The sequence below is a fragment of the Magnolia sinica genome, chromosome 3 (genome assembly GCF_029962835.1).
Source record: "Magnolia sinica isolate HGM2019 chromosome 3, MsV1, whole genome shotgun sequence".
NCBI lineage: Eukaryota > Viridiplantae > Streptophyta > Magnoliopsida > Magnoliales > Magnoliaceae > Magnolia > Magnolia sinica.
This window is the reverse complement of record NC_080575.1, coordinates 94,716,283-94,733,154: the sequence shown is the minus strand read 5'-3', so window position 1 is coordinate 94,733,154 and position 16,872 is coordinate 94,716,283. Positions and strand designations below refer to the sequence as shown.

The following is a 16,872-nucleotide window of genomic DNA, read 5'->3' as shown; positions in this document are numbered from 1 at the left end:
ATCTAGCCAATCTATCACTAACTAATCGAGACAACCATAATCAAATAAAGACATACTGAGACAACTATGGGTCGGATCTTAATTAATAAACCAAATCAACCAAGTTACTTATTTAGCTAATGAACCAACAGTTTATAGTGATTATGACCGAATCACCATTTTTGTAAATTACGAGTAGGCCACACTATGAACATAGTTATTCTGAACCCTAATAATAGTGCACAAGAAATCTTGATACCTAATTCATTCTATAAATGCCCTAATTATCCGAATAAGCTCTAGACCGTTCGTTAGTGGGTCACTAGTTCCGAAACTATATCATAACGTCCATCTCTGTAACATCCTGGATTTTCACTGTTTTAGATTTCCAAAAATCCTTGAAATTTTTTCTATTAATTAACTTATAATATCACTTAATGACCATTAACACTCAATGTTAGTTTATACAAGGGTGTACCAGTAAAGAACCGCATAAGTCCAATTAATCAGCCTTAGAAAGCCAATGAATCTGCCCGATCACTTGAACATCAGGTGTAGTGTAACGTCCCGCCCAACCAAAACAGTGTCCTTGGGCGTCCACGTAGGATTTGCTACAGGACCGTTCGTTTAAACCACTCATAGTGAGGTATCACAAATAAATTAGACTAAGATTAACCCAATTGAATAAACCAGACGGGCCTTGATAGAACCTGGTGCGGGCCTCCAAGCCAGATGGCCATTTACACTTAGCGACAACCCGTGCGGGCTATATCGTGACACGGGAAGGTCAGAAAATTATAAAAATTCAAGAGAGCATAGATCTCACTGGGCTTGGGGACCATCGCGGACCACGGACCCAGTGGACACCCAGAAGTGGAATCTAGCACTTGCCAGATGCGCCCCACCAATGCCAGAATTGGAATCTGACATGGGTAAATAAAACTGAGATGTAAGATATTTCAGCCGTCGAATTTCTTCGTAATTTATGATGAGGGTCTAATGTATTTTTCTACGCCGACCCACAAAATTGGGTCCCGATCGTGGCACGGTGACCGTTGATTGCGAATCGGACCCATGCGACCAAACCCCATATCCGATCGTCCCCAAATTTTGTATGGCCCTTCATCGGGCTATGGAGCACCTATCCTATTAGTTTCATGGCCAGAGGGCCACCAGAACTGCCTCGATTCTCCAAACAAGCTCTACATCGCTCGTTGGTGGGCCACTAGTTCCAAAACTATAGAATAATGTCCATCTTACTGGGCTTGACGCCTATTGCAGGAATCGGACCAGGGTACTGTCCAGAACCGCTCAACTTGAGCTAAAGAACGAGTGCATGAGAAGTGCAAATACCCTAAAGGAATAAGCTGAAACTTAAGTAAATTGGGTCGTCCACTCTTATGCAAAGTTGAGAGTTTCAGACCGTCGGTTTTCGACTAAACTTCACACGTGGAGTATGGATATTTTCCTGCTCATATCCGTATAACCGCAGCCCCGATCGACCACCGGTGACCGTTGAACAAACTTTTAATCATATCTGTCGATCGGTGTGTCCAAATGGCAGGCCGATCATATACATACGTAGATCATCATTAGGGCCAATTATCCAATGGTGGGTGTCGACTCCTACGCCCTATAGTGGGCCCTAGATCTTAGAAAGACCCTCTCATAGGTCTAGTATAGTAAAAACCTAGCACTTGTGGCCGTTTGCACCAATCTGGCATTATAAAAGGGCCTCATTTGGGGCACCCCACTCCCCATACGAATTTGCCATAGGGAAGGAAAGAGAGAAGAGAGAAAAGGAAAAAGAAGAGAGGAAGGGAGAATGAAGGAGAGTGAAGGTGGGCCATAGATCAAAGTGGGGCCCAAGGGAGTCCCATCTTGCAAAACCCTACCTCTCCCTCAAGGAAATTCCTCATCTACAACCAGGAGAAGCCCTCTCCGCTGATTGGGTAGGTAAATCTCTCATCTTTTTGAAAACCCCTCATGTTGAGGGAGGTTTTGCATGAGATTCTAACATGCAAGTACAATGTCTTAGGATTCCGGCTGATCGGCACCGGGTTTGGCATTTTTAGGTCATTTTTCGAGACTTCAACAATCCATAAGTGCGAACTATTATCCTTAGGTGGCCTAGCACCAATTATAGTTGGAGTTTAATGATTTCGTTTGCTTGGTATGTTGTATGGAAGAATCTAGAGGAACCTAGGGATGACATATTGTTGGAATTGTATGAATTGCATGTTTATTTCTCTTTAATGTTAATCTTGTTTCTCTCATGATCTAGTGTATGGATGATTACATGCTCATGTTTGGTTGATTTCTTTTTCTCATATGTATTGCTTCATATTGTGTATGATTCATTTGCTCTTATGTATTTGATCCCTTGAGGTGTAGGAAGTGCTTAACTTCCTTACCAACCCACACCACACACATAGACCTCATTCTTGATGTTAATAGTTTACTTGCTAGAGAAATTTGAATTGTATGTTGAGCAACATGAGAACATGGTGTTGAATATGCTTGATATTACATTGGTAGTTGGCATGCTATGAATCACTATTCCTACCCTTGGGTTGGTCAGGAACATGAGGAGAGCGATGGTGGTTCCATTGGTAGGACCACCTTGAGGCTAAACCCATGGGTTTGGGCGAGTGCGTGTGGGCTGCAGTAGTTAGACTACATGGGTCTCTTGTACCTGATGCTGTTCAGCCACGTACTTGCCTGGGCTCGTGCGGTTTAGTCCACTGGCTGACCCACTTGGTTTGTTAACCTTGTTTGCTCACACGTGTATGGAAACTGGAATACCCTACCACCATTGTAGCCCATCGATAACGAATTGAATATCGATCCACTATCTCGTAAGCTGGGCATGGTGGAATGAGACACTATGTCCGAGCTGTCGGCCTACGCTGGGGTGACGCGCCTCCCCGTAGTGATCGCGAGCGATCCCACATTCAGCACCCCCCATGTGCTTGAAGTCGGGGATGGGGGAAACCCGACGGGGTCAAGGATCGCGGGGTCTCGGCCTCACACATTGGAGGGCCTTGGCCTCGCAACTAGTTCAGGGTATTTGATATGTGGGGTGTATCAGATTTTCAAATCTGCTAGATGAATGGACTTAACTAAGAACCCAATTAACATCATCATTGCACGACATTAGCTAGGTTGGTGACTCGGCGGTCAAGGTCACTCTGAGGGAGTGTTGACATATGCGATCGTTAGACGGAGTCGCTCGAGGGAGAGTTGTGGTGAGGGCATACATCATATCATCTATCATGCATGTGCATCAATAAGATTAGCTAGGTATTTGTGAATGATTGCTTTTCATTAAATTTCTATTATAACTGATGCCTGTTGCAACTTAAGACTAATAACACCCACTGAGTTGATCACTCACTCCTAGTCTGGGACGGTGTTTAAAAATACCAACCAGACCCGTTCATAGATGCAGGTGATACAGATTTCGTAGAGCCTGGTGATGCGAGTCTCGAGGAGGAGGATGAGTTCCCTTACTTCCAGTTGATGAGCGGGACCCCGTCGGATCAGTAGATGGGTTGTTGGATCGCCGAGCAGCGGCTCAGCTTTATTCTTTTGGACATGTCATTTTTTTTGTGATTTTGTTGGGCGTCACCTTGTGCGCCCGTTTGTATTCTTTTGAACATGTATATATAGGTATAGTTGATTTTCTTCCATTTCAGTTGACTTGTGTGGTCGTGCTTCATGTTCCAGAAAATTCCGGAAAGCGCATTTAGACTGGATTAATCGCATATTAATGAAAACCGGTTATAAGTGACTCCGAGAACTCAGGAGTCAAGCGTATGCACGACCCTCGATTTCCAAGGCATTACAATCTCACTGGGCTTGACGTCTATCGCGAGTGACGAATTAAGATAGTACGCAGAACTGCGCAACTTGGGCCAGAGGCCTAGTGCTTGAAATGCACAGATACTCTACGCCGAAGCCTGAAACTTAAGTAAAATAGACATTCCACTCTTTCACAAAGTTATAACCTTCGGACCGTTAAATCGCAACCAAACTTGAGGTATAAGTCAAGGATATTTACGTACTCATATTCGTATAGTCGTGGCCCCGATCGATCATCGACTACTGTTTATCGTAAGTGGGGTCCCCACGGTTTATCAAAGCATTCGTTTGCTGCCAAATTTTGGTGTAATACAGATCCCATGGTGGGACATCTACCCCATGGCGCGGATGAGCTAGCGGGCCCTTGAAGGAGCCCTGTAGGCCAAAATCTAGCCCACTAGGGGCATGCACGTTAGAAAAAGGGCCCATGGTTTAGACGAAAAAATTGGACTATGTAAAAAATAAAAACTCATTTCCTAATCTTCAAGGGCTATCTTGATCTGATTGTACCCTAAATAATCGTCGAGGAAACAATAGTAAGAGTGACCAGCTAACCTTTCCAAAATTTAATCGATAAAGAGCAAAGGGAAGTGGTCATTCTTCATGACAGTATTCAACTTCTTATAGTCAATGCACATTCTCCAACCAGTAGTGATCCTAGTTGGCACAAGTTCATTATTGGCATTGGCTACGATAGTGATTCCAGACTTCTTGGGAACCACCTGAGCTGGACTCACCCATTGGATATAAGATATTGGGTATACGACACCTACATCTAATAGCATAAGAACTTCGGCCTTAACCACTGGCTTCATGTTTGGATTTTATCTACGCTGTGGTTGTCATGAGGTCTTCGCATTATCCTTAAGATGAATGTGGTGAGTACAAATCAAAAGGTCAATTCCCTTGAGGTCTGCAATCAACCATCCAAGGGTTCCTTTGTGCTCAATAAGAGTAGAGATGAGCATACTCTCCTATTTTTACTCAAGGTGGGAAGAAATCACCACCGGATGTGTTTCATCTTAACATAAATAGACATATTTTAAATCAGAGGGTAAAGGTTTTAAGTCAAGCTTCGGTGCCTTGAGGTTAGACGGTAGAGACACTGCATCAGTTTGGAGCAATTCTTCGAATTGTAGCCTCCACTAGTTAACTTCAAGTACCGGCACAGAATCTAACATGGTCCCCATCGCACTAATCATGTCATCATCAAAATTATGGGAGTGGGCCAAGCACGTCTCTAGAGGGTCAGAGGATAAGGTCAGAAGTGTTCTATCTTCCATGGCAGAATCAATCAAGTTAACTTCATGGGCATCATCATCATTCTCTACCTGTTTGCTCGTATTGAAAAAGATATTCAACTCCAATGTCATATTTCCAAAAGACAAATTCAGGACTCAATTCCTGCAATTAATGATTGCATTTGATGTGGTAAGGAATAAGCGACCAAGAATGATAAGAATTTGAGTGTTCATGTCCACGATGGGTTGAGTATCTAGAACGATAAAATCTATCGAGTAGTAGAATTTATCAACCTGGACCAACACATCCTCAATTATCCCTCTCGGTACATGAACTGAGCGATCAGCAAGTTGTAATGTGGTTCGGGTGGGTTTTAATTCGCTCAAACCTAGCTGTTCGTAGACTGAGTAAGGAATTAGATTAACACTCGCTCTAAGTCAAGAAATGCATGCTCAATTCGGTAGTTCCCAATTACACAAGTGACGGTTGGGCTACCGGGATCTTTGTATTTCTTTGGCACATCTTGCTTTAGGATGAGACTCACTTTTTCAGTTAAAAAGATTTTCTTTTGAATATTTTACCATTTTTTGGTTGCACATAAGTCTTTTAGAAATTTGGCATATGAAGGTATTTATTTTACGGCATTAAGTAGAGGAATATTGACCTTTACTGTTTCAATACCTGTAGAATGTCCTAAGAGTTAGAGAGAGGTTTTGGTGCAATCAACAGTTGGGGGAATAGTGTAATCGGCTTGCCTTGAAATTCAGGTTCTAATTTTTGTGGAGTAGTGCTAGGTCTATCATTGTTGTCCTATTCCTGGTCCTTAGGCTTTTCAGACCTAACTGGAATAATTTTGTCAATGGTCTTCCCACTCCTAAGAGTGGTGATAGATTTAGCTTGCTCCATCTGATTTGAAGAGCTTGGATCACTTATCTCATATTGTGGTTTGGGATTGGGGGGAGGTTAAGCAGGAAGTATCCCCTTTCCCCCAATTGTTAAGTGTGACTCTATCATTTAAATAGATGACGCAAGCGTTCCCAATGCTGATCGGATATACTGGTTGAATAGCTCTTGGTCTTGAATATGTTTTTAAACTGGATCCTCTTGAGGTTTCCCTTGAATTGGAATTTGATTAGGGAATCCTTGAGGAGTAGTCGTTTGTCCATTCCTCCAATTGAAGTTTGGATGATTTCTCCAACTAGGATTGTATGTATTGGAGGTGGGTCCATTGAAAGGTCTTTGGTAACTATTCACGGCATTAGATTGCTCATTCAGTGCCTCTTGAAATGTAGGTATTGTTGGATAATTTTTAGTTGTGTGAACGTTGCAAGTACAAATACCACAAATAGTTTCCTTAGCCTTATCCTTCTTTAGTTCCATGGCCTCGAATTTCCTTATGAGATTAGCTACTTCAGCATTGATATCATCATCCTCTTTCAGAAGGTATATTCCATCCCTCTCCTTTGATTGAGTGGGCCTAGAGGTGGTGCTTGATTTTGGAGAGATGTCCCATGATTGTGCGATTTCAGCGAGTTTGTCAAAGTAATCCCACACCTCATCGAGATTTTTATTCATGAACTCCCCATTACACATCATCTCGACGAATTGGGGCATGAAAAATGTTAGTCCATCGTGAAAGAAAGTTGTTATGCGCCACGTTTCAAAATCGTGTTGTGGGCATGAACTGACGAGATCCTTGAACTGTTCCCAACATTGGAAGAATGTTTCATTTTCCTTTTGGGCAAAGTTCATGATCGACTTTCTGATGCTGTTCGTCTTATGGTATGGAAAGAATTTTTTCATGAACTCCTTCATTATGTCATTCCATGTGCCAATAGATCGGGGACGCAGTGAGTGCAACCACGTCTTAGCTTTCTCTTTCAAGGAGAAAAGAAAGAGTTTTAGCCTAACCGTATCCTCAAACACATTAGGAAAATATAAAGTGGCTATCACCTAGTCAAATTCTTGCAAATGTAAGTATGGACTTTCAGATTCAAGTTCAAGGAACTTTGGAAGGAGTTGGATCACTCCAAGCTTGATGTCCATGTTTCCTGTATTCTCTGGAAAAATCATACAGGAAAGTGTGCTCACTCCCGCCGGTTGTAAATAATCTCGTAAAGTACGAGGCAGTGGTGCATGGTGCACCTCATTCTCATCCTAAACTTCCGCAACGCGAGGTTGCCGCTGATTCATTGGTTGAGTCATAGGTTGATTTATAGCCATAACCTCAATTAAATCTGACGATCTCGAGTGGTGTCTAATCCTATGATGGATAGATAACCCCTCAACTAATCCTCCTTTACTCAAAAGATGTTGAGTGTTGTCATGGACCCACTTGGGCATAAAACATTCTCAGTCCTCAATTTCAGATTCCAACCTAAACCTAAAAGAAAGAAGGGAAATAAAAATCTAAAAATGGAAAGAGAAAAGGAATTAAAAAGAAATTACCAAATTAGAAGTTCTTAAATTAAGATTTTACAGAACAAAACAAAACATGTCAGTTTCTAAAAACAGAAATTCTAAAATTAAAAAGTTTCTAAAAACAATAAACAAACCCCAATCTAAAAGAAGAAAGAAAGAAAAATTAAAAAGAGATTACCAAATTAGAAGTTTCTATATTAGGATCCTATATAATAAGAAAGTTAAGTTAGTTTCTTAAAAAAATAACGAAAGTTTTTAAAAACAGAAAATAGAAAGTTTCTAAAAATAAACAACGTAGGAAAGTTTTTATCCTAGAATTAAAAGGCTAAGTTAGTTTCTAAAATAATTCAGAAAAAACCCTAATCATAAAAATAGAAAACAGAAAAACCCTAATCTTAAACTACTTCTAAAACTAGCAATCTCAAAAAAACGCAACCGTTAGTCCCCGGCAACAGTGCCAAAAACTTGTTCACAACCCCAAGTGTAGGGTCGCGATGTAGTAATAATCTCGGTGAGACCGAGGACGAATCCACATGGAATAATCTTATATATTTCTGAAAGTAAATAGAACTAGAACTAGAAGAAGATCTAAATCTATAATTGAAATATTTGAGAGAGAAATTGTGAATAATGTAATTGAAACTTACGAATTTAAAGGTGGGAACTAGGGTTTCCAAGGATCCACTTATAGAGATCAGGGAGCCCTCTTACTTGATTCAAGTCACACAATTGGAATTGGAGTCCTATCCTATCCAATTGGAAGATATAGCAATTAAGATCAAATTGAACTTTCATTGACCTAATTCTCAAAGGATGGAGAATTGTGAAGGTTGGAAGGGATTCCATCACCAAACCATGCCCATGGGATGATGGCCAACAACAGGACTTACCAATCCCACAATCTCAAAATAAGAAAAAGAAGATACTCAAAATTATTGTAGATTTACTGTAATTTAAGTCACAATAAACCATTAAATACTAAAAGTATTCCTTTAAAATTAAATTAGAATCAAAGAAGATTTATCATAAACATGAATTAAAGCAAGAGAAACATCCCATCACGCTACAAGCTTTACCTCTTAGCCCTATCTAAGAGATTTAGCTAACCATAGACATGATTGGATCTAAAACCCTAGAAGAAAGCATTGAAAACTAAGAAGAAGGGAAGAAGTACTCTTGGGAAGCGGCTCCGCCCTTTTGCTCTACTCCTCTAAATCCTAGATATCCCTAAAAGTCCATAGGAAACCTATATTTATACGCAAAGTTCCATAAAATTGCAAAACTAGATCAAATTTATGTAATCTGCGTAATGCCTTCGATGTCATTGAACACCCTTCTATGTCATCGAAGGGGTTTAAATCCAAAAATTGCGTCTTTTCTTCTTTCGCACTACGTAAGTTTCTATGTCATCGAACCGTCTTTCAATGTCATCGAACGAATCTTTGATCCATCGAACAGGTCTTCGAGTCATCAAGAATGTGTTCAAAACAGTCTAGCGAGTTGCTTCAATTTCTTCAATAAATTTAATGTCATCGAGCTCCTTCCTTCGAGTCATCGAACATATTTTTGATTAATTGGTAAAAACACCCAATATGTCCAGCAACCAACTCGATTTTTCCTCATAAATTTGATGTCATCGACCAGTGTTTGATGTCATCGAACAGATCTTCGATGTCATTGAACAATTCTCAATGACACAGTCTTTGTGATTTCTGCGCTTGTCCTTTCGACTTCCTTCCTTCTCCACTTGGTTTTCTTGGATCTTGGAGTCTTAAAATCTTCAATCTTGGTTTCCAAAGATCCCTTCTTTGCTTTGGTGACTTTTGAGCACTAAATCCATACTTTTAACATTCTTTTCAATTCAAGCTCTTAAATTCACCTTGCAACACAAACACATATAAAATATACTATTAAACCATATTATGTTTGTAAAACCAAGAAATAAATGAGGGATAATATGCAATATTTGACCCTCAACATATATTTGCATCAGTAAGAGTTTCTAGGAACTGAATGTTTAAGTTACTTTATCATTAACTGTACTTGTGGAATTGATAACTCAAGTAACTTGATGTGAATATAACCACTGAGTTGATCACTCACTCTCACTCTGGGACGGTGTTTTAAAACACCAACCAGACTTTATGATAGACATAGATACCCTAGAGTCTGAAACATTGGACGAGGCATCTGTGGACTCAGATGAAGAGCTTTCATATTTTCAGCTTCTAAGTGGGCCACCATAGGCTACTTTAGGGACAACGAGGAGACCTGGAGCCGAGACGATCGACATTTTTGGAGTCATATGTATTTTGCTGGGATACAATCCCATACATTAAACTATACACTCTTTTGGATTTGTCGCATTTTGAGTTAAAACTTGCCTTTATCTCAATACATGTTGCATGATCCATTTTAATTCCTTAAATACTCACATGCTAAATGAAAATGAATCACCTAACACGCTTCTACGAGATATAGTTGACACTTGGAATATCGAGAGTCGAGCTTTTGCTTGAACCCGAAATTCAAGGCATCACACGGTCGAATTTAATATTTTTCAACTGAGATGGCCGAGTTTAACTAAGATAATTGAATTCGATGTTTTTTTACCGAGATGGCCAAGTTCAACCAAGATGGCCGAATTCAATATTTTTGCTCGGTTAAGCAATTGTATTTATTCCATTAAACAATGACCCACCGTCTCCTTCACTTTTTTGCCCAAAGGCGAAGCGACATGGGGGGAAATGTTGTACGCTATTTATGGCTATTCTTGGAATAACCAATGAGAAAAAGGACATGTGTCATTGCATGAGAAATATATAGCCTGCAAAAGATCTTTAAAGGTATTTGGAGCACTTTTTACGGAAGCACAACTAGTGTTGAGGTAGATAGTACACATCATCTGATGACAGGGCACGATCAAGAAGTCCAAGGGATAAAAAGCAATCGAGAGAAGAGCAACAATTAGAAGAATAAAGAGAGGCAGAAGGGTCTGGAAGATTGACATGACAACGATTTAACTGTCATAACATCTGAAGTAAAGAATATAAAAAGATACAAAGTATTTACACAACAAAGAAGCTTGTAAATAGAAGGGAAAATCAACAAAACAAATTGTCTCATACCAACCAAACAAACCACTCAATTTATGTTTCCTTATCATATATTTAGCTCTATCTTAGGAATAGCGGTAATCTTTAGCTACAATGAGTCTATGCTCATACGCTAAAATATTTTTGTTTCAATATAAACAATTCTTCATTAAAAAAGGCTCCTTATAGTCCCACCCTACAGTCAACTGTGAGCACTCATTTTTTTCATGTGATTGTTTCTGATTGCTTGGTATACCAAAAGTCCTTTCACATGGAAGGCAAGGTGCAACACATCTTCGAAGGAAGAACCCCACCCTCTGACAGTCGCTTGATCATCTCATAACAATCTTATGCGAGTGGTTGAATAGGCGACCGATCTTCTCAGGTCTCGGTCATATATGATGGCATTTGACATATCTGTTTATCTCGATGCTTAGGGACAAAGTTGTTCGGTTTGAATTGAGCCGCACAATTGGTTTTGGCACGCATACACACACCACACATGACTAAAACCAAACTGAGAACTAATAACAGCTACTTCTTGTGGTGTGGTCCACTTGGATATCAGGATAAACATCTCCAAAGATCACACTTCCGCATAGCATAAGTGACACCCGGAATATCGAGGATCGAGTATGTGCTCGACCCCTGAAATTCAGAGTGTTATAATTATTGTCACATAAGGATAAAATAACCATTTTACTCCTTAAGAGGTGAAGTTACTTATTTTACTACTTATTGAAGAAAGTTCGTGACATGTATCCCTTGACCGATCATATCACTCCACATGGTATGTTTTCCCTTCAAGTTGCTACTAATTACCAGAAAATCATACCATCCTCTATAAATAGGGCCCCACCCCTCTCATTTAAAGAGGAGGAGGAGAAAAAGAAGAGAGGGTAACACTTGAGGGAAAGAGTAAACCAAGATTAAAGTAGAGTGAGAGTAGAGCTAAGAGTGAGAGTGTGCCCCAATCATGCAAACCCTCCAACCCATTTCACACTAGCATCCAAGTCATCTTTATGATTCAAGATCAACAAAGTAGGGTCGGGATCCGAAATCTATGATCATCTCCTCTTAAGAGGAACATCATATCTCTCCTTTTGTCTTCCTACATGTTCACATGTACGGGCAGTGATCTGACCATCCATTTATTTTTTTTATCTTTATATTTACATATCCTCTCTCTCATAAAACCTCTACTTATAATTTGGACGACTCTTGATTGTATGCTCTAAACCTCATTGAACTTCTGAATCTTGGTGTATCAGAAATCAAGTCTTACTTGAATATTTTCATCTTTTTGGAACATTTGTATATCACATTAGTTCTTGTGTTTTTCTTAATTGCAACTGTTATCTCCTTAAAATCATCTTAGGTTTAGACATTGCGATTTTCTTAGTGGTGATCTAAATGAGCAGTGGCCTGTTAGTCCATAGTATTTTTATATATTTTTTGCCAATAGCATACTACATTTGCCCAACATATTTTTTTCCAGCTACTATATCCTTAAAACCCGCCATAAGTTGAGAAATTATGATCTCTTTAATAATGATTTGGGTGAATAGTGGTCTACTAGTCGGTTTCTAATATTATCAACAACCAGCTGTTCTATTAATGCAGGGCTATCCGGAACTCAAAATATATGCAAAACTCCTAAATCTGTGAAGTAGATACTCGATGGAGAAGGGTACCTGACTCTTTCATTCTCCGTCACCAAGATTCTTAGGTATAATATCCGGTCACATATCTTATTCAAGAGTCATTGTAAGTTGAAGAGTCTCCAATTCCCTAACTCAATGTGATTCTACTAATTTAGCCAAATATCAATTCTATACTTTTATCACCCAGGGATGACTCCTTTTATCGCCGACCGATGACTCCTGGTCTTTCAAATGCACCATTCTAAGTTTACACCATTCCTATCTAACGTAAAGTCAACAATAGCCAGAGGTGCATCATCATTTCATATGTTTTTTAGGTGCGCTCCTGCCTTATGGGATAGCCTCCACAACATGGGAGGCCGAAGCCCTTGTGGCAAGATAGTGGGTCCTAGATCAGCTTAAAGCAGGCTAGACTCATGGGTTTAGTAAACTATCTGGCCTTCTGCGACCCTCATTGACCCAGATATCCGGCCATTAAATGGTTGTGGGTCCTTTTTCTTTGGATAGATTTAGACATTGGAACCTCAACTTTTAAATGGTTGTGGGTCGTTTTTCTTTGGGTGGATTTAGACTGTTGTTCCAATGTCTCTTTTCGCAGCCTCACAAGTCATACGGCGACATTATTACGTCCAAACAATAGTCACAAATATCATTCTCATCAATTTATTTTATTTTATTTTATTTTTTATTTTTTATTTTTTAAATCTTACTAAAAATAAAATATTTAAAAATACTCTTTACCTGTATGTAATGACTTCGTCAACACCCTTTCACGTTACTCTCTATAATTGAGATCTCGTGCGTGCAACCAAGAAACTGTACTTGAACCCATGACCTCGTGTTAAAACTCTCATGAGTCTACCAGTAGGCATGAATTAAGGGTGTGTTTGGCTGGACCAAACTTTATGAAATATCATGAAATTTTGTACCCAATCAAACTTAATAGTAACAAAATTTCATGATATTTGGTACAACCATACGTACCCTAAACTAACATATCAGTTCATAGCTTAAGTGGTAGACTGAGTGAAGATATCCCCATTTCAATATATACTGTGAAGTATTGGCATCGATTCCCAAGTGAAGTGTGGCTAACAGTGGGATATGTACAAAAAAAAAAAAAATACCCTAGACCGGGACCTAACCTAACGTTCAACTCTGCCTCTCAGGTGCATCTGCCTCTTTGTTTCTTTTTTTGCTACACATGGCACACACCCCACACACTCATGCCGTAGTGGGATTTCACCACCTATGGAAACTCGAACCCTTGACCGGGTGTCGAAACTCCTGATAGTCTATCACCCAAGTAAGAGTAAGGATCCGGTGCATCTGCCTCTTTGCCTCTACTACTATTCGGGCTGTTAATGGGCCAGGGCGAAGGTAAGTCTTAACCTAAATTTTGAACTGTTTTGGGCCGGGACATCGGACAAAATTCTGATCTTTCAGGCCCGAACCTGGCCCATTAACAACCCTCACTATTATACTTGAAAAACTTTGATATATAGTCTGATAATGCATGATGGTTTATACACATACAATCATGAATTGAGTTCATATTGCATCTGCAATAAATAAGAGGCATGACAGGGATAGATTTACCCCTGCAATTATTTTATTGGCCCTGAACTTTCAATATTCAAATGATATTGGAAGACAGTTTAAGACCTGTTTGTTTTGACCATTTAGTCGCAACGATTGCTTTTCATGCATGCTTGGATTGAAAGAAAATTACCAAGGTAGTTATACCTGAAAACTGATATTACATTAAGACCAAATTGGAATTGGCTACTTAAAACTATGAGACCATGTGATGTTTATGTCTGATCTACGCCGTCCAACCGTTTTGCCAGATCATTTTTTTGGACTCAACAGATTGTAACCTTAAGTGGACCGCACCATAGGAAGTAGGGGATAATGACATCCAACGCTAAAAGCTGAAATTTATATAGAAGCTAGAATGATGCGTATCTATCACCTGGCCTGTTTATAAGGTTGGAAAGATATGATTGAACCAAAAACACAACTATTAACTTAAACCACCCCAAGAGGTTTTCAACTGTATGCATTTGATTCCCATTGTAGCATGTAGTGTGGTCCACATGCACTTTGGATTTGCCTCATTTTTGGGCTCATGCCCTAAAATGAGCTTGTAAAATGGATGGATGGCATGGATTAGATACAAACATTAAGGTGGGCCCTACAAAATTTTTAGTCTCTTATACTTTTCCTCAATTTTAGTGAAGTTGTCAGCATCATAAGTGGGGCTTGCATGAATTCAACGTATAGATAATTATCATCCATTTACTAGCATTTACCAAACATGTCTTTGAAAAAGCTAGGGATATTTTGGGCCGTGCAAATATATTACTCAAATAAAATTGTAGAAATCATGGACCCCACCTTAGATCGGTCATAGATAGTTGCACAAACGGTAGAGATGTAATGAACGAATAAAATAAAATAAAAGTCAACGACCCAGAATCTACAAACAAATGTCCATTAATCAGAGGCTAGGATTATCTAATCAATCTGATATTGGGTTATGATATATGGATGCGGATTGCTTAATGACACCTTACTAGTGGCAGCGTCCATTTATTTATTTTCTGATCATTTCAGGACATGAGCTTAAAACTGAGACATATACAAATCTAGAGTACCATACCATAAGACAGTAGTGGTGATGGAACGGCTTCTCGCTCTCCTACCGTTTTCCTTCTTACCCGTTATTTATAGTTGTATGTGGGAATTTTCAAAGGGTCTCCGTCTCGAACACAATAGTGTGCGTTTGCCACAACTCTAAATTTTGGCACTGCTTGTTCTAGATGGAGGCCGTTCATCAGGTGGACCCATTACTCATGTTTCCATTGCCTGAAAATCAAGCTGGTCTGGTTATCTTGTGGTATGATCTGCCCCATGTTTCATTCATCAATTGAGTCCATTTCCAATTTTCCTTAGCCTAAGAAGCAGGCTGGCCGATCGGATGAGAAACCCATATTGCATTACTTTTGGGAGTACTAACCACAGAATTCATATTTATTGGACGATCTTCATTTGATGGCCATCAATTGGACGGTTAGATGGCCCAATCAGAGTGATTTTCGAGCTATGATGCACCTCGAATGGATAGCCAACGGTCCAATTAGTCTACAAGGTTTGGTTGCCGTGGATGAGTTGCCACAGTTTAGTGACTTTGTGAAATACTCATATTATATTATACCGTTTGCACTGGTTTGAAAAGGACCTCGGCTTGTAGTGATCCCTCCACTACCAAGCTCGGTGCTGGTTGGTGCTGGAAAAGCTCTGTGGGCCCACCATGATGTATGTGTCTTATACCGCTGCTCACTTCAAGGCATGTGCCCAAAAATGAGGTAGATCCAAATCTCAGGTGGACCACCTCATATGAAACAATGGTGATTGAACGCCTACAATTAAAAACTTTCTAAGGCCGACACTAACATTTACTTTCTATCCAACCTGTTGATTAAGTCAAGCAGACATGAAGGGGAAACACAAATATCAACTTGATCCAAAATTTCATGGCTCTCAAGAAATCTTTTATAGTGGGCGATCAATTACCACTGTTTCCTATAGTGTGGTCCACCTGAGATTTGAACATACTTCAAAAATTTCCTTCATATCTTAAAATTAACTGAAAAAACGGATGGACGGTGTGGATATAAAACATATACATCATTGTAGGCCCTACAGCTTCCAACCAGCCACCACGGTGGTTGCCCGGATCCACCGAAGCCGTGCCGCGGATTACCGGACGCAGTTTGGCTAGTGACCCGAGCACCAGCCAGGCAGGAGTCAAAGCTGTGTGTTTTATTATCCATTCCAACCGTTCATTTTTCCTTAGGGTCCACAGTGTAATGTTTATTTTCCATCCAACCTGTTGATTAGGTTACATAGACCTGGATGAAGGGAAAAAACAAATATCAGCTTGATCCAAAACTTCTGTGGTCCTGATAAGTTTTCGATGATAAGCCTTCAATTCCTGCTGTTTTATGTGGTGTGGTCCACCTGAGATTTGGATCTGCCTAATTTTCGGGATCATTCTCTAAAATGATCTGAAAAAATGGATGAACGAGGAGGATAAAATACATACATTATGGTGAGGCCTACAGAGCTTTGAATCACCAGCCAAACAGTGTCCACGAAAAGACCCATTGGTGAGATCGGCTATACGTGTGTAAGAGCTGTACACATCAACACGCAGCACACATGCAAATATCAAACACTTGTGTAAGATCTGAACTTTCCATCAGATGAGATACGCTGTTTAGATCCAGTAGCATAAAAATCAGGCTATCTCTCTACTCAGGTGGGCCACTCTTGTCAAAAAATAAATGCTAGTAAAAAAAAATAATCTAAACCGTCAATTTGTAAATCTCACACAAGTGTTTCAGATTTGAAAATGTTTCAGAGAGACGGAGAGGCGCACCATATGTAATATTCCCACCATGTAGGCCCCATACATACAAATGTATGGTTGATGTTTACTTTCCCATTGTTCCCTATGGTTTGGCCCATTTGAGTTGTGAATCCGACTGAAGTTTATGTGTGTGTGTGTGTGTGTGTGTGTGTATATATATATATATATA

At 39.8% G+C, this 16,872-nt stretch overlaps 1 non-coding gene across 1 annotated transcript; it reads left to right on the top strand.

Annotated features, from left to right (window-relative positions):
* Window positions 1–6,748: 6,748 nt before the first annotated feature.
* On the top strand, window positions 6,749–6,855 carry LOC131241830 (small nucleolar RNA R71). The gene has a single exon (XR_009169398.1). It is a non-coding gene; the product is annotated as a small nucleolar RNA R71 (small nucleolar RNA).
* The last annotated feature ends 10,017 nt before the right edge of the window (window positions 6,856–16,872 follow it).